This window comes from Perognathus longimembris, chromosome 1 (genome assembly GCF_023159225.1).
Source record: "Perognathus longimembris pacificus isolate PPM17 chromosome 1, ASM2315922v1, whole genome shotgun sequence".
Classification (NCBI taxonomy): Eukaryota; Metazoa; Chordata; class Mammalia; order Rodentia; family Heteromyidae; genus Perognathus; species Perognathus longimembris.
In genome coordinates, this window is record NC_063161.1 from 86640973 (window position 1) to 86660134 (window position 19162).

The window sequence follows — 19162 nt, forward strand, 5'->3', positions numbered from 1 at the left end:
TCCTTCCTTCCTTCCTTCCTTCCTTCCTTCCTTCCTTCCTTCCTTCCTTCCTTCCTTCCTTCCTTCCTTCCTTTTCCTTGTTTTGTGCTAGGCTTGGGGCTTGAGCTCAGGGCCTGGACCCACACCGTTCCTGAGCTTTTTTGGCTCAAGGTTAGGCTAGTGTTCTACCAGTTGATGCCCAGCTCCACTCTGGCTGATTGTCTTTTTGTGTGTGGTGGTTAATTGGAGATAAATGTCTCAAGGATATTTTTTTTTTTGGCCTGGGCTGGCTTTGAATCACCGTTTTCAGACCTCAGCTTCCTGAGTAGCTAGGCATAAGTAGAGGACACTCAGCCAACAATACAATTTAACTGTTAGTCCTTAAACCTGAGCAAGATTTCCCAGCAAGGAAAAGCAGAGTCTGGATCTGAGGGCAGAGACAAGCAGGACTTGTATAAATGACTTTGTGCAAATACAAAAATACTGCCAAAATGTCATGGAAAATTAAAGTAAAAACTACTATTACAGCTACAGAATATTCTGAGTTTTCTGAATGTTTAGGTTTCCCAGTGAGCTTTACACTTTAAGATATATTTTCCAGGCCTCCGAGTGTGGCTATTTTCCAGTGGAGAACTTTGAGATAGTACATTTTTGCAATGAGGAGAGCTGGTTGAATTTTAGAGTAAATTTCTAAAATTCCAACTGGATTATCTTTCCCTATATTAGGTTACAAGAATGTTGGGCTCTCCAGTTGCACAATTGGTTAGCCTGGAGTACTTATACAGAAACTTTGGACTGTGCTTTTGAGTTTACATACAATCCTACCTCAATAAATTAGCATCTAGGAATTGATATTGTTAGATAGATATAATGGATGGAATATCTCAAGGTAGACGGTATTGCTTTTAGAAAATATCTTTCTTATGTTATACTTCCTGTTAACTAGAAAATATCCAAAACATTCTTATGCATGCCATAATAAGGATAACTTATTGGCATTCTGCACTTATTTTGCTGGTTTCCAGCAGTCTTTAATGCTAGAAACACACTATCCATAAGATAGTAATGGAAAAAAAAAGGAAACTCTAATTGCACATTGATGATCATTTTATGGGCTTATTTCTACTGTGTCAGCATGCAGAATTTCCCCAGAAGTCTCACTTTATAGAGGTTGAGATTTGTGCTAACTGGTTTTATATTCCCACATGAGGGCATCGGTGCTCTAAGTAAATTTAGATTTCACCCTCCTGAGTTTGATGCTAAGGGCTCTATTTGGTGTAAATGAGAATACTTTACCAGGTTCATACATCTGAGACAATATAAAGTTATATTCCTGGAAAAGCTATCTATTCTTTTCTTTCATTCATTTTTCATGGTATTTGTGCCTTTATACATGGGGGAGGGAAAAGTAACCCATCTGGGACATTGTCACTACCCAGGCCCATTTGTACATCTACAGTCTACTGTGTTCAGTTTCTGCTATATAAAAATGACATGCAGAATTTCCATGAGCAGTCATACTATCATACATGTTCACTTGCAATGAGTTAATACGTGTCAAGCTCAAAGTATATGTGTATGTGTATATATGTGTATATACATCACATACCGTGAATTCACAATTTCTCACAGCTCAGGATACAACTATTCTCTATCACCATATCACCTTTGATTAATTCTGAATTTCTCATTTGTCAGTGGAAAATAGTTCAAGAAAACAGATAAAACAATACAGATAATTTACAGATTAAAAACTAATACAGGTAGGTCTCAAATATATTACCCTCAGTTTAGCTCTTGGCACATGAGTTTAAAGCTTGTCTGTGAGAATGTACAATAGCTTGGTTTTATTCTTCTCCAATTTAAGAATAAATTAGCCTCAGTAACAATATCATTTCCAGTAAACTCCCACCTGCTTTTTAGCCTTATCTCTATGGACTGCATCTTCTGATGTCATGTTTTCTCATTCTGTTTGCTCTGCCTGTTACATTACTTTGAGCCCCCACTTGTGTCTATAGATGTGTGACTTCATTTGGGTTTCATGATAGAGTCTAGAATCTCTGGTTCTTCTGAACCTTTCCCCAGAGTGTGGTCACTCTAACAAGAACACCAGCGGCATACTATCTCTACTTTGTTGCCATGGACCAGTCTCATATTACTGGTCACTAATATGTCTGGTCTTTCTTCATCATCTTATTGGAGAGATAATATTAAGCTCTTTTTTTGTTGTTCTTTTTAAGGGAAATACTGTTCACTTCAAAGAGCGGAACAAAGAATTATTATCTGGTATTTCTGTGTGGTCATTTTGCTTCTCCTGTGAGTTTATGTCCATCCCCCCAATATATTATGTGTGATATAGCTATGTATTTATATCTATCCAGGTTTCATAGTTAACAGATGCACAGCTTTCTCAGTCCTTGAGCACTGAGCCTCATTGCCTCCAATTCTTTCTTTTGGCAATTCTATCATATGTCAACAATGAATGTGAATGGAATTACCATTTTACTTTATGGATGAGAAGTCAAGTTTGGTGATATTAAGAGTTTTTCTAGTGCCAAATAGGAAGAAGAGGTAGAATAGAATGAAGGATCTTGAAGCAGGCAATCGGAACTACACCTCTGAGATAGTCAATACTACAGAATACTGAGCCTGTATTTTCATTCTTCTTTCACTTTTCCTTTAAAATGAACTAAAATACACTGGGTTCTGATGGCTCATGCCTGCAGTCCTAGTTACTCAGAAGGCTGAGATCTAAGGACTGCAGTTCAATGCCAGCCTGGGCAGGAAAGTGTGATACTGTTATCTACGGTAACCACCAAGTGGAGGTATGGCTTTAGTGGTAGAGCACTAGCCTTGAGCAAAACAGCTCAGAGAATACCCAGGCCTTGAGTTCAAGCCCCAAAATGGACATCAAAATAAATAAATACAATTGATTTTGTAGTAGAAAGTAATGGAAATAGCAAATGAAGGCTTCTGGATTCACCAACATCCTACACTAAAAATGAAGTTAATAGTTATAATAACTATTCCTTCCTGAATAACTTTTTAATTCAATTACTTATGACTTAATATGCTCACACAGTATGAGCTGCACAATGTCCTTACCTGCATGAAACTTACTCACCAAGTCTACTTTTGTGAATTTTATATTTATTCGTTTTAAGCATGTTTCCTCTGTGCTAAATATCTTTTTTAGAATCTTTGAAGAACTTTTTGAGATAATATACCTTAAGAAGAATATGCATACATACAACATTATGGGGAAAAGACTGGGTGAGTGTTAATTTCTCTTTAGCGTATCAGAATATGGACATGTTTGGGTTAACCTCATCTTTTACCTTTTCTGCTATTTAGGGTCTATTAGGGTCTGATTGGCTGTTCTGTTCTGTTCTGTTCTGTTCAATACAATACTCTTAATTATCTTTTTGCATGGCATCAGAACCTTCTTCAGTTTTAGCTCAACTTCACATATTTTCTGATTTCATGTGAGTAGAGTTTTCTAAGAACTTTTCTTCCTTCTTTTTGAAGCTTCTTTCAAAAGGTTTTGAAAAATAGGTACGTTTGTTCCAAGGTAGTCATGCATAAAGATGAACGGTCTTTGTTTTATGGCTGAACAACTTCCCTTCTTGGAATAACCTCAAAGGGAACAGATTTAACTGACACCATCATGGACTTGTTTCATTCCTCTTCCTCTTTATTTTCCTGTTGAACTTTGTGAGTCTGAATAATTCCCAAATATCCTTGTCCTTTATTTTTCTGAAACTTTGTGTGGATCTTAAAATGTAGCAGGGAATGAGAGACAAGATAGAACAGTCAAAAAGTGATGTAGTCATCTGGCTATCTGATCTTTATTTTCAGAACTGATTCTGTAGATGAGCTAGAATGTTGGTCTATCAGCAAACATTGAACCTCAGGACTCCAAGCTTATAGAAAAAAGGGATTTATCTTTAGGAGAAAATAAAACAAGGATGTTTAGGTTATTCTGGAAACCTAGGTGTTTGAAAAGTAGAAGGGCAGTGTTCATTATAGCTTGATTGCTAAGCTTTAATATCATTTTCATGTGTCCTTTGAAGACTTATGTGCAAGAAGGTCAGTCGCCAGTATGTGGTGGTGAGGTGGCAGGACCTTTCAGAAGTGGACCCTAAAGGAAGGTGATTAGATCATGCCCGGCTCCACCCTTGTGAATTGATTAATGCTGGTCTCAGCGGTTGGCTTGTTGTCCTTCAGGAGTGAGAGTTAGGTCATTGGAGAATAATGTATAGAAAAAGCAAGCCCAGTCCTACTTCCTGACTTGCCATATGATATCTACCCCATGTACTTATGTCAGCCAAGACCCCAAATTCCATGTGATAATATAGCCAGATTTGGCAGATTTGAGTAGATTCTGGTGTCGTGTTTAGTATAACATAAAAGGGGACTAAGACAGTAGCATGATGCAAGGATGGAGACCGTTTTTCTCCCAAAGGTCATTTGGATATTTATAATATCATGCTCAGGCTCTACAGACTATTTGATACAAGCAGATGGGCTGAGAAAAGCCGACAAGAAGTATATGGGTCATCTCTGCCATGTGATGTCCCTCACACACAAATTCCCAATACAATGCATGCAAAAATCTCCACCTTTCCCCTAATTTCAATTCAGATTGTTAATATAGATTCTTAAAAAAATTTATACCCTCCTCTCCCCAACTGCTTGTCATTGAATACTGATCTTCAGATGTGAGATGTTTTGCTTTTCTGATCTTCACATGTCTTACCTATTTGGTCAATACAGTGTACTGTTAAGAGATTGCTCTTACTTATTCTTTCATCTTACTGCTTTCTTTTTAAAATAATTTCATGAGGTATCTTGCTTCCTGTTTGAGTTTCCTCAAAGGCATCTTTCATTTCTATATTATTTTCTCTGACATTCATTACTTTTTCTTTTCTACTTGAAGTTTTACTTTTTCTTTCATCTCTCCTCTTTTATTCACTTTCTGCCCTATCTATATGTACTTGACTACTAGGACCACAGTCTAAAAGATTTTGCATGGATATATCCACAGATTCATTGGTCTATAAAATCTTTGAAGCAAGAGAAAGAAAAATGACTGCTGCTAATCAAAATCTCTATCATCAACAATAATAATGTGCTTGAGTGCCTTACATACTCTGGCAGCTAGAAGACTCATAAGAGTTCTTGAATTAGCAGGCAATAGAGAAAATAAGATTTTCTTTCTACCTGTGGTAAGTTGAGTTTTTGAGGCAAATATATGCTTGGTTCTTGCTGGTAACACTAGTGAATTTGCTTCATAACTTTGGCCAAGGCATTTCCTTTTGTTACATAAAATGTAAGCAGTATCAGTTTATGTTACAAGAGATAATGAAGGCTCATCTTATTGCTGTCTTTGCACCATTTGTTTCCTGATATGATTTGTTACTGCAAATTTAAAGCAGGCCACATGAAACATTTTCTATGTGCAATGGTTCCTGGAGGTGTAGCCATCAAATGATGGAGAATTCTCCATCAAATGATGGAGAATGATTGTTTCACTCAGATACCTAGAGAAATCTTTTTAATTATACATGAGAACTTGGAGAATAAAGAAAGTAAGAGCTCTGAATCAAGAATCATATGAATGAATGTAAATCCTGCTTATTAGCAGTATAATTGTTGAAGAACAGCATGCTGAGGCTCATGGGAATCCAACATGACCAGTCACATTTGTCAAAGAAAGGAAGACATCTGTGTATCAGTTAGGATGGGCTGAAGTACCCCCAAATCCTGTACACATATTTCTTAGTCACACTTTATGCTCACCTGTGAGTATGTATCTGGTTCTGCTCATTGTAGTCCTTCATGCTGAGTGAGCAGCCACCATCTTAAGCATTGCCAGTCACTGAGGGAAAAAGACCTTGTAGTGATTCAAAGCAGCAATTAAATAACTACCTTGAAAGTGCTACTTATTATTTCTGTAGACAATTCAACAGTTCATTAGTTACTCCTGTCAACCCATCCTGGCTGGGTGTCAGGAAACATAAACCTACCACTACTCAGCAGAGCAAATAAATTGATATAACCATTACAACTAGATATAGACTAAGTTCTTCAGAATTTGTAGTCAGTGGCTTAGGAAGGGGAGAGTGAATGGGGTGTATGTTTCCACATGTGTATAAATAATAAAAAAAATATGGTTAAGGCAATGGAATGTCTACTCAGAGCACAGAGGTGAGGAACTTGCCCAGGAGTGAAGATCACAACATTCTTCTACGTAGAGCTAAGTCTTGAGATTTTTGGAGAGTTAGTAAAGTCTGTTTGGTCTGATCCTCACAGAAACCCTAAAATGTAGGAATGGACAAACTTTTTTTTTTATAAACAGTGAAATCAGGACCCAGAGAATTGTACACACTGCAGAACCAAGTCCAGTTCCCTCCAAAGCTTCTCTTTGTAAACTCTTACGCAGATCTGAAAGAGACTTTTGTTTTGAAAGGAATAACAGTGATGCTTAACTTCAAAGGAACAAGATTAAAAATACTTTGAAAGAACACCTGTGATCTCAAGCTAGGTTAATTTTGTATAGCACAAATTATAACACATTGCAAAATACTAATTGTACATAAGACATTACTTCTGTCTTTGTGGGTGGAATCCAGTCGTGCTAATTCAATAGGGATTTCTCTAAAAGCAATAATTGAGGTTTGGATTGGAGAAAAAAACACTTCTAGGATTCTGCTGTTCATAAACCAAAGTGAATGAATGCAACAATGGTTTATTTATGTAGCACTGAAACTGTAGGCTACCGGCACCTTCCAACACAAGAAATAGGTTGACCGCAAACACACAAACCTGACTGTTTATTTTTTCAATTGGCTGTGGGTTACAAATGTTTATAAAAGGATAATGTCACTGAAGAAATTTACACAGAAAGGTTGGTTCAAATCCCCATACCAAAGAGTTTATGAACACAGAAAGCTCTGTAAATCAATAAACATATCCATCCCCCAAACAGCACTAAAAATGATGTTGGGTTGTGTAAGCTGCTCATAAAATCAAGGCAACACACAATTAAGGGTAAAAAGAGCTATATATCCTCTAACACCTGAGAGGGGCAGCTACATAACAATGTCCTAAACAGGCCATCTTGTATCTGATGGCAGTGGGAGGAATGATGTGTAGTGTCTGAGGGAAGAAATCATAAAGAACAAGTTCTCTTATTTTGAGAAATACATATAGATCTTTCGTGTGCCAAGCTTTCTGGCGGCAATGCTAAAGGTAATTTCATTGCCTCTACGTGGTTATGAACATTTTAGCAGATCAATTTCATCTCTTTTCATTTCCTTTTGCAAATCTTCTGAGCCAAGCTGCCCAGAAGTGGGCCTTTCCTTCAGTGCATTGAGACCTGTGGAAGAGGCTTGTGTTGCCATTTCAGACATTATGACTGGAAACCTCAACTGACAACCCCATAAGTCCCCTGTGTCTATGCAGAGGCAACCACCTATTGATTTCTAATTTTTCATCACCGGCAGGCATGGATTTCCTTTTTTACTAATTATATACTTAATTTGAAATCAGAAAAGGGCACTGGGTAATGCATATTGTGTGTAGGTTAACCTTCTCCAGTTGACCTTCTCAGAGCCCTCTTCATGTTGAATATGAGGATAGGAAATTAGAATGTGTACAGGGAGATAATTTATACCCCCCCACAAGTCCCACCAAGAAAAGACTCAGACATGCTTCAGAAGCTCTTTGTTATGCTTTGCATTTTGACCCTGGTGGAAAGTTTATCCTTCCAAGGCTTTGCTTGATCTCTAACACAGAAAGGCTCAGCATAGAATGAAAGTGTTGTCTCCTGGACTTACAGAAGAGCAGCGTTAAAAATAAAATGTATTCCTTGCATCTAGAAATTTATTTTACAGTGGAATATTTATTATGTCTTGAGCCAAAAGTAATACTTTAATAATGTGAAAGGGGAACACTTTCATTTGAAGAGAAGAAAAGTAGTAAGATAGCTCCTAAGAGTGAGTGTCTTACTATACAAGATTCTATATAATTTTCAGGTAAAATGTCAGACAGTAAATCCAAGGAAGAATCTGGTTACATGCATGAGCTCTAGACACAAATTCTTTTTTTTTTTTTTTGAGCCAAGTGAATGAGTCTATCACCTAACCTGAATACTTCCTATCTAAATAGAAAGGTACAGAGGAAATATTTTCCTAGTCTTAGGATATCAAAGACAGTAGATCTACTGAGCATTGTAAAAACAACCATTTTTTTTTACTGTCACTGACAACCTTCTTTTACCATAATTTTAGGTGCTTTTATATTTTTCACATATTTAAAGTGTTCTAATATATTCATACCCCCAAGAACTGTCCTTCCAACATTACATTCAATTTGGCCTTTGTTCAGAATCTATTACTCAAAAAATCGCATCAGGCATTTCAACTTTGAAATTCTGAACAAAGTTAAAGAATATGATTACACCAAATATGATAAGATGCGAGTTCGAGATGTTCTCATTTATTTCTCTTTTTCATTGCCACTATTTCCTTTTATAGCTTCCCAGATTTATCTGCGTACTCATTAACACCTCGTTAAGCTGGCCACCTGCCAGGGCTTGGGTCATCTGGGGACACATTAGCCATTACCTCTCCTCTTTACTGGGGTCTGCTGTCACTGATCATAGATGAGGCACCTGAGAGTTCATATCAGTGCATGCTCTGTGCCCATATGCAGGCTGGTTCTGCCTTGTTAGGGAATGTGATCTTTGTTCTATAATTCTGCCATGTTGTCTGAAGTCTGCCATTTTTTATAGCTCTATCCAATTCCAAGTTCTGATTACTTACATATTCAGAGACTTATGTTTTTCAATGAATTTGTTTTCTGTGGCTACTGTAACAAATTACCCCAGACTTGGTGTTTTTTAAAAAAATTTAATTTTCTTATTGTGATGATGAAAGTGATGTACAAAGGGGTTACAGTAACATCAGTCAGATAAAGAGTACATTTCTTCCCTCACACACTCTCTCTTTGTTTTTCCACTCCTGTCTTTACCCACAACTTGTATAGTTCATTTTCAACATAGAGTCTAGCGAGGACCACTGTTGTAGTTGTTCACCTTTTGTCCCTCCGTTTCTGTGCTCCATCTTTTACCCTCCTAAAGACAGTTAAATGGACAAGACAAAAAGGAAAGCAAACAAAAACAGCAGCAAAGAAAAAAAAAACTATTTCCATTCCCTGGAGTTGATTTGATAAATATTATTTTGTATCATTATATGCACATAGGCATTATGCCTTTGTGTTCCTCTTCTGAGAGTATCCTCCTTTGGTCTCACTGTGTGAATGTCTAGAGGTCTGTATAATTTATCATATCCCAGTGTATTTTAGGTCTAGCTTCTGCATATGAGACAAAACATGCACCAACAAACGCAGTGGTTTTAAACACAATTTTTTTTTTCTTGTGCCCCACAGGAGGCCAGATGGTTAACATAGGTCTCGCTGGGCCAAAATCAAGATGTTGGCAGAGCTGTTTCTTTGTTTCATTCTGGGTTGTTTCCTTGCCTTTTCCAGTTTCTAGCTGGTATCATATTCCTGCCTTGTGTATCTTTCTCTATCTTCAAAACCAGCAAGGGCAGTGGAGTTCTCACAGCTGTCACATCATACTGAGCTGTCTTCTACCTAGTTTTTTTTTTTTTTTACTATTAAGGATCTTATCATTATACCTGATTAAATAATCCAAGATTAACACTACAAAGTCAGCTCATTAACAACCTTAACTCCATCTGAAACATTGATTTTTTTTTTCTCTTGCCATATAAGGAAAACTACTCACAGATGCCTGAGGTCAGGATGTGGACCATTTTAGAGGACTTGTACTCATCTGCTACATCTGTTTAGATTTCTTTTTAAGATGAGAAACACATGCAAAACTGATAAGCAGCCAGACTGATGAATTCTCCCCAAATGAATACAATCACGTGACTTTTAATCAGATCCCTATGTGAAACATCACTGTCCTAGCAGAAACTTTCCTGTACCTCCATTCAAATTACTGCTGGTCTTCTTGAAGGTAACTCTCTTGACATTTAATATCATGGATTAATTTCAACCATATTAAAACAGTTTTACTATGTACCATATGAGGCAACAAATTCAAGTATACAATTCAATCATTTTTAGAGTATTGAAATAATTGTGCAATCATAAATAGAATTGATTTTAGAATATACTTATTCTCCCCTCAACAAATCAAACATCCCTTAATTCCTCAATCTCTTTATCTCCCCCTACCCTCAGCTCTAGAAAACCATGAATCTAATCTTTGTAGATTAGCCTATTCTATAAATTTCTGTTTGTTTGTTTTTTTTGCCATGGGGCTTGAACTCAGGGCCTGAGCACTGTCCCTGGCTTCTTTTTGCTCAAGGCTAGCCCTCTACCACTTGAGATATAGCACCACTTCCAACTTTTTCTGCATATGTGGTGCTGAGGAATTGAACCTGGGGCTTCATGCATGCTAGGCAAGCACTCTACCACTAGGCAACATTCCTAGCCTCCTATTCTGTAAATTTCATATAAAATGAGTCATACTATATGGGTTGTTTGTGACTGGCTTCTTGCTGTTTGCATATATTAAGTATTACATCTCTTTTTATAGTGGGAAAATATTCCATTGTATAAATATGTCATATCTTATCTATTGGTTCACTCATAAATGAATGTTTGGGATATTTATTCAGTTTGTTTGAAATTTTATGAATAATGCTGTTTTAGATTTTTTGAGGCCCATATGTTTCAGATTTATTTGTATTTAGATACAATTAATGTTTGGCTTCAACAAATGGCTTAATAGCTGATGATTGTTGCATGCATACATAATATAACCCTTTAGGCATGAAATTGACAAAGGAAATGATATATTTATAGCAATCCTAGTACTTTTCTCACAAATTATTTATCAATGACAAAGGAAAAACATATTTTGCCATTTGAGAAATGTAGCAAATACAACCTTAACCATGTGCTCAAAGATAAATCACCTTGGAACAAGCCAACATCATGCTTCTTTTATATGGTACATTGTGAAGATCACAGGAGTTTTAAAAATAATCTCTAAGTAGTTGTATATAGGAGTTTCAATGTAAACCATCAGTGTGTAAGTACAATGCATATTGGTTAATGTTGTCTCTTTTGCAGTTCCTCCATCTTTCCCAGCCCCACCTATACCTTGCAAAATGTATGATCTAAATTTTTGTCTGCAAGTTTTTATTTAGACATATAGTTTCTTTTTCTTCTGAGTGTATTCCCAGGTAGAGCACTATTAAATCACATAGCAATTGTATGTTTAAATGTTGGATGAACTGGCCAAGTATTTTCTAAAGCAATGGCACAATTTATACTCTTACCATCACTATATAAAAATTATGATTTTTTCCCATTCTTGCCCATCTTTGTTATTATCTGCATTTTAATCTATAATAGCTATGATAGGCATGAACTTCCAGCACCAGCTTGATTTTCCACAAATACTTTCTGACTCTTATCTTTTCAAGGTTTTGACATACATTCAGGCACTAGAAAGGAAAGGAATTGGTATGAGGCATAGACATGTTAACACATCACACAGGAAATCATTATGTGGCTTGGTGAATTCAGTGTTCAATTGCCAAGTGATGCCCAGTGTGTAGTGGGTGCACAGGGGTGGCAATCTTGCCAGAGTAGTTGGAATCATTGAAGATTTGCAAAGAATTTGCTTATTATCACAGCTGAGATGTGAATGGTGCGTAGGAATTCCCAGATGTAACATGTTGATTGGAAAACACAAAATAATGCCCAATACTAGTTAGACATACTCTGTATCAAGAGTGTGAGGCAACTACATCTTTTACCTATAGCTGATTAGGAGGAAGAAATTTAGTGCTTTCTCAATTTGCTGGATTCCTTGGCATCTTTTTTTTTTTTTTTTACTGTCAGTTTTTATTTGAAGATACCTGAAACCACAGAAAGGCATAGACTTTCATTTTTTTGAAGAGTATTTATTTATTTAATTTAAATTTTATTGTAAAGGTGATGTACAGAGAGGTTACAGTTACATAAGTAAGCTAATACATATATTTCTTTTTTAATAGCATTACCCCCTCCCTCATTTTCTCTCACTTCTCACCTCCTACTCCCCTCCCCCCTAAGTTGTAAAGTTTATTTATTACAAAGTGTCTAAACAGCACTGTAAGCATTGCACAGTGAGAACAAAGGAAAATACTCTTAGGAGAGGATCACAATGGCCCAATAGCTATGTGTATATGACCATATAAAATGATGCTTATCGAAATTAACTCCAAGCAATGGAAGCAAGAGGCTTTAAAAATTGTACTGTTTGTAGCTGTTTCTTTCTTCTTCCCTCCCCCTTTGGTTTATTCCTTGTCACTGTTTTTTTTTTTTAAATTTCTGTCCCTTTGTCTTGTATGTAAGTTTATCTGATTTGGGTAAGGGAAGAGGGATCATAGAAATGGTGGGACAAAGGGTGAACCAATTCAACAGGAGACTCGGTTTCTTTTAAAGCTTGTTTTTAAGTTTCTCAATCTCTAATTACTCAGAGTGAAGAAAACAAAAAGCAAGGAGGTAAATGAGTAGAGATGAAGAAGCAAAGACAACATGACAGAAACACAACTGTATTTTAGTAAATCTGTTTTTTTTTAAATGAAAACTAGTGCTTTGAGTTAAAGCATTATGCTAATAATGGGTCATTACCAAGTTGCAAAAGAAGTCTGTAGCACAAAAAAGGTTAAAGACTCTTAATTTATCATACAAATCCAAAATCAATTAGGGAGCTGGAGTCAGAAGCAGCAGTTCTGTTCTTAGTAGGGTGCCCTTGAAGTTTAGTTTTTAACATGGGTTGATGTGAACCCTGAGTCTTCCTTACCTCTGGCTAGGGAAGACCATACGTGGGACTGATGGTGATGAGTTCTTATAAGAGGAAGCACCTGAACAGAGGGGCCCTCCTAGCTTGGTTAGGGTTTCCTTCTGGGTAACTAAGTCCTCAAAACACTGCTTTATCACTGCTTCTCCATTCTTCAGTGTCATTTTTTTCCACCGTGCATTCAGGTTCCTCTGCATCATAGTTTAATTTTCTTTTCTTCGGGTTGAAACTAAACCCTGAATAAGGTATAGCCTTTGTTCTTTATAATAAGGTTGCATAGTAACGGCTGTCTTGATTTCTCTGGAAAGTAGAACTCATAAACCTATAAACCTCTAATCAGTACAAATCTAGTTTCAGCAAGAAATAACCTAGACAAGAGAAGGTGGAGGTGGGCAGATGTGTAATCCGCTGATTGTATTTTTCCAAGAGAATCATTTCCTTCTCTTTTAAGCAGACATTAAATTGGAGTGGAGCAGCCTTTCAGCAAGATTACCAGGGAGTCTCTGACACAGGAAGTTCGCCTATGTGTATCACATTAGGAAATCAAATTAGCTTTTCCTGTTAGTTTTCATCAAAGTATACAGATTCTGATTATTTGACCATAATTAGATTTCCTTACTTAGCATAAGCTTTGTTGTGCATTGCTGAGTATTGCTGAACCCCTCCCCCACCGAGTAAAAGAAAACAAAACACCCTGAATCAGTAGGATTCTAAAGGGTTTAAGCAACTGTAATGCTGTCTTTTGGTGATCATCTTTATGTTAGAGCAATAGAGCAAACCTGTTCCCTTCCCAAGTTTTATAATTACACATATCTCCTTTTATGTACCAGCCTAGGTTTGCTTTCTGAGTGGGACTTTGCTTCTAATCTCCTCACATACAGCCCCTGTACATCCCTAAACACATCCCTAAACATGCAGTTTTGACTTGTAAAGACTTCTTTTTTTTTCAAATTTTTATTATCAAACTGATGTACAGAGAGGTTACAGTTTCATATGTTAGGCATTGGATACATTACTTGTACTGTTTGTTACCTCATCCCTCATTACCCCCCCCCATCCTCCCCCTTTCCCTTTCCCCCCATGAGGTGTTCAGTTCACTTAGACCAAACAGTTTTGCAAGTATTACTTTTGTAGTTGTTTTTTTCTTTCTTTTTTTACCCTGTGTCTCTCAATTTTGGTATTCCCTTTCAATTTCCTAGTTCTAATACCAGTATACATGGTTTCTAATATACTCAGATAAGATTACAGAGATAGTATAGGTACAACCACAGGAAGGTGATACAAGAACATCATCAATAATAGAAGCTACAGATACATACGGGACGTTGAAAGTAGTTACAACTGTGATATAACAATAGTTTCCATAACATGGAGTTCATTTCACTTAGCATCATCTTATGTGTTCATAAGGGGACTTCTCTTTTTTGTTAGCCTGCAGCAACCCCTCCATCTCCTCCTCCCTACCAAACCACATCTCTGAAACCTTCCAAGGCTCCTTTCATCTTCATCTGATAATAGAATTAGTCATGATAATATCATCCTGGTTAAATGAGATTTTAATTGTTGAAAGAAGTAGTACAGCTTTCAACTTTGGAGAATTTTGAGAATAATGCCCATTTGTCTACATGGGGAACTGGCAAACAATAGCCTAAGGGCAAATCCAGCAGGCCCTCTGTTTTTTATAGTTTTCTTTCTCTGTCTCTCTTTTTTGTTTCCTTCCTTCCTTCCTTCCTTCCTTCCTTCCTTCCTTCCTTCCTTCCTTCCTTCCTTCCTTCCTTCCTTCCTCCCTCCCTTCCTTCCTTCCTTTCTCTCTCTCTCTCTCTTTCTTTCTTTCTTTCTTTCTCTTTCTTTTTTTCTGCAACACGTGTCCAGTTTGTTTCTGTGAGCCTTTACTGTATTGATTTGCATAGTGGCATCAGATCATATTGCCTATAAAGCCTAGAATATTTACTACCTGGTACTTTTCTGACTCCTTATCTTGACTATGGAATGTCATATTTTTATCATTTCTTTTAATGAAAAAACAATGCCTAACTGTTTAGGTAAATCATTAATGATCAGTTTTGTCTGATTGGCTCAAAGATTTGTAGGCCATCTAATGCTTCCAGTTGTTCCTCTGTAAATTCCAAAGGATAATCTATAAAAATAATAGATGGCACAGATGGTCAAAAAGCTCTTCTTTCTGAGACTTCAGTAAGATGTAATATAGACATAGTGGTTACAGAGCAGTGACTCAAGGAGATAGTAATGACTCAGTTTACCATCTGAAGATATAAAGGTGATATTGCCATAGTTTTAAACTTAGTTAAAAAATATCACAACTTGGAGCTGGAGATATGGCCTAGTGGCAAGAGTGCTTGCCTCGTATACATGAGGCCCTGGGTTCGATTCCCCAGCACCACATATACAGAAAACGTCCAGAAGTGGTGCTGTGGCTCAAGTGGCAGAGTGCTAGCCTTGAGCCAAAAGAAGCCAGGGACAGTGCTCAGGCCCTGAGTCCAAGTTGCAGGACGGCCAAAAAAAAAAAAATCTGCAAAAAATATCACAACTTGTTCCATTCATCCAGCAGATAGGTACCTATTAAATGCATATTATTGTCAGATCCTGTATAGATGCAGAATATTGCTTGGAATAAAGAAGTAGGGGAGATATTTTCTGCCCATATAATGTCAGTTATAAAGGAGAATGATGAGGAAGCCAACAGTCACAGAGTGAGTGGTCAAAGCTGTTTTAGTTATTAAACGGTATTATCCCATGAGCACCTAGCAGAGACTTGGGAGGCAGTCTTGCTTTAGAAACTGAAATGGATTTTGATTTGAATGTCATGGTTTGGATACTTAGTGTTTGCTTCCCTACTCTCTACCACCCAACACAGGTTCATATGTTGAAAGTTTGGTCCTAAGCTGGTGCTTTATTGAGAAGCCATTGGATTATGAGTTCTCTGACTCCATCAATTATTCCATTGATAGAGTTATAACTTGATGGCATTATTGGGAGGTGGAAAAATTAGAAAGTAGGAGGTAGTAGGAAGAAGTTGCTCACTGGAAACATGTCTTGAAGGACCTATCTGTCCTACCACAGGTCCAGAAACATGGAAACTATCTTGTCTTGGAGTGAAACACCTTAGTCTGTGAACCAAAACAAATCCTTTTTCCCTTAAAGTGTTTTTCTTGGATATTAATCATATTGACAAAAAAAACATTCAATTAACACAAATGGTAAAGAGGAATAAGAGAAGGGGACTTGAATTGAGGAAAGGTAGTCCAAGTGGGTGTACACTGAGACATAAAAAGGAAGGGAGTTATTGTTGAAGGGACAATCCTTAAACAATAGAAGGTAGAAAGTGACAGGTAGACACATCCTCTTCGCTCTTGTTGATAGAGTGGCTTGCCTAGCATATTCAAGGCTCTATGTTTAAGCTACAGCATAAAGGAGAGAAAAGAGAGAGAGGGAGACATGTAGAGGAGAGGTGAGATACAGAGACAGGGACAGAGACAGACAGACAGACAGACAGACACACACACACACACACACACACACACACACACACACACACACACCACTCTCAGACTTCATGCTCAGTCATTCCCATCTCTTTCTAAGCACAAGAGACAAATGACTGAAAACACTGAGGTAGTATTATGCCTTATAAACTGCCAGACAGCATTGTGGCTGGATAGCAAATCCTGGTAGACAGGACAAGAGATCAGCTGGAATGTTAGGCTGGGACAAAAGAACCTTCTGGTGCCATCCTGAGAGGCTGGAGCTTTGTTCTAAAGGCAGTGGGAAAACATGGAGCTTAATTTTCATTTTTCAATGCTTCTGCTCCAATTAAATGCTTACCTGTTATGCTAAACAACTTTGTTCACCACTTGCAATATATGCTAGTGAAAAGCTCCAGGTCTCTCAAGGTAATTCTTTCAACACACCTGGAACATTTCCCAATCAGATTCATCATTACAGATACAAAATATTTGGGAAATAGAAATTTTAAAATTTAAATAATTTTATAGGAGTAAAGCAAGTAAATGCTTATAATAGCAAATTGAAGAAATAGTGAAGCAATAAAATTAAAATTAGCTTTATTCTTGTTGCTAGAAAATATATAGTTACAATGCTATAATGTTAATGTTTTAATATATTTCTCTTCAGTTGTTAATTTATGGATGCATATTTTGTGTCACAAGCTATATTGCATATTCAGATTTGTATCTTATTTTCACCTGACATTATGCATGAACACTCTCTGAAGACATTAAATATTTTAAAGTCATGAATTATGATGAGCACATAATTGTCTGTTATATAGATATGCCATAATTTAATGAATCTCCAATTGTGGAACATTCAGTTCACTTCCAATTGTAAGCTATTATAAATAATGGGGCATTATTATTTCCTTGTGCCTTAATCTTTGTCTGAATTTATGACCATTTCCCTTGGAAATATTTGCCAAAGGCTGAAAAGAGTGATTTTAAGCCCTTTTCTGGGTAAGGCAAAAACTCATATATGTGAATTAAATATCTCTAGAATCAAAGAATAATAATTACTGTCCTTTATTATTCTCATTACAGTTGGGGGTCAAGTGCAATCCATGGAAGCGAGTTTGGAAAATGTTAGATACTATGTGAATGTGATCTGTATGTGTATGTATACTGGTTTTGGAGCTTGAATTCAAGGCTTGGGTACTGTCCCTTAACTTTATTGCTCAAGACTGGCATCCCACCACTTGGGCAACAACTCCACTTCTGGCTTTTTGGTGGTTAATCAGAGATAAGCATCTCATGGACTTTCTCACTCAGGCTGGCTTTGAACCTTGATCATCAGATCTTAGCCTCCTGAATAGCTAGGGTTACAGACATCTGGCTGTATGTGAGGCTTTCTCTGAAAAGGATACTCATGCCCACTTTCTTTTGGTCATTCCAACCTCCATCTTCATTTGGGAGCTCAAACACAGACCAATAGCCTTGTTACATTGGCTAAAATAAATGTATCAGTAACTATGTTAGCCATAAAGAATAAGAAAGAACAAGGAATTTTCTTCAGAATGACAAGAACTTCATTGGAATGATAATGAGATATTATAATATTTGTACCACATTTTCTGGCTTCTCCCAACTGTCAAAAAAGAATCAATTCCTACATGTTCTATTTATTTTGCAAAGTATTTCAGAGGGAAGAATATTACCTATCCATTCTAAATAAGTGTAAAACTTGTTGAAAACACAAGGCACAAGGTAAATAATAGATAACTGCCAAGAGGTACATGTTGACCATTGTTGTGTAAACCAATGATGTTTTTATCTGTGCTATAATCCATTGAATGAAGTCACAAGGATAATCAAGTAATGAATTGTAATCCATTCATCATTTTGGTAGCCCTGAGATTTTCCATCCACATCTGAATCAGCTACAGTCATGAAGTAATCAGATGGCAAGTGGTAGCATCCATCCCTCCCCCCTGCCAGTCTGGAGATTAGGGTCACATACTAATCCCCAAAATTATGAATGTAGTCTTACCTAAAAAGAAAAGTGTCTTTGCATATATACTTAAGATTTTGGAATTAGGAGAATTCTGGATTATTTGAGTGAGTTCTAAATCTAGTGATAAGTATCTTAAAAAAATCATAATCTTTAGTTATACAAAAAGGTTTCAATTCAACGTGTTAATTGTGCTAATTGTGAGGAAAATGCATCTGGATCAATGTCACCCTTCCATAGTTCTCCCATAGTACCATAAGTATTGTGTGTGTGTGTGTGTGTGTGTGTGTGTGTGTGTGTATGTGTGTGTGACATTCCTAGGGTTTGACTCAGGGCTTAGATGCTGTCCCTAAGCTTCTTTTGCTCAAAGCTTGCACTCTAGTACTTGAGCCACAGTTCCACTCTGGATTTTTTGTAGTTTATTAGAGGTATGAGTCTCACAGACTTTCCTGCCAAGGCTGGCTTCAAATCATGATCATCAGATCTCAGCTTCCTGAATAGCTAGGATTACAGCATGAGCCACTGTGCCTGGCCATAAATACCTTTGTAAGAAACAGCAAGGAAGAGGCAGTTCGTCATGGCAGCAAATTGGAGTAAGGTGGCCAGAGACTAGCAAAAGTAAACAATGGGTTCTCTCTAAAAACTCCTACAGAGAGCATGATCCTGCTATATTTTGAATTTTTTGACCTATAACAAATTTCTCTAGAATAATTTTCCATTTGAACTTACCATCAGAACTGTAAATGAGTAAATCCCATTGTTTTAAGATAATAATTGGTAGTAATCTATTACAGCAGCCTCAGGAAA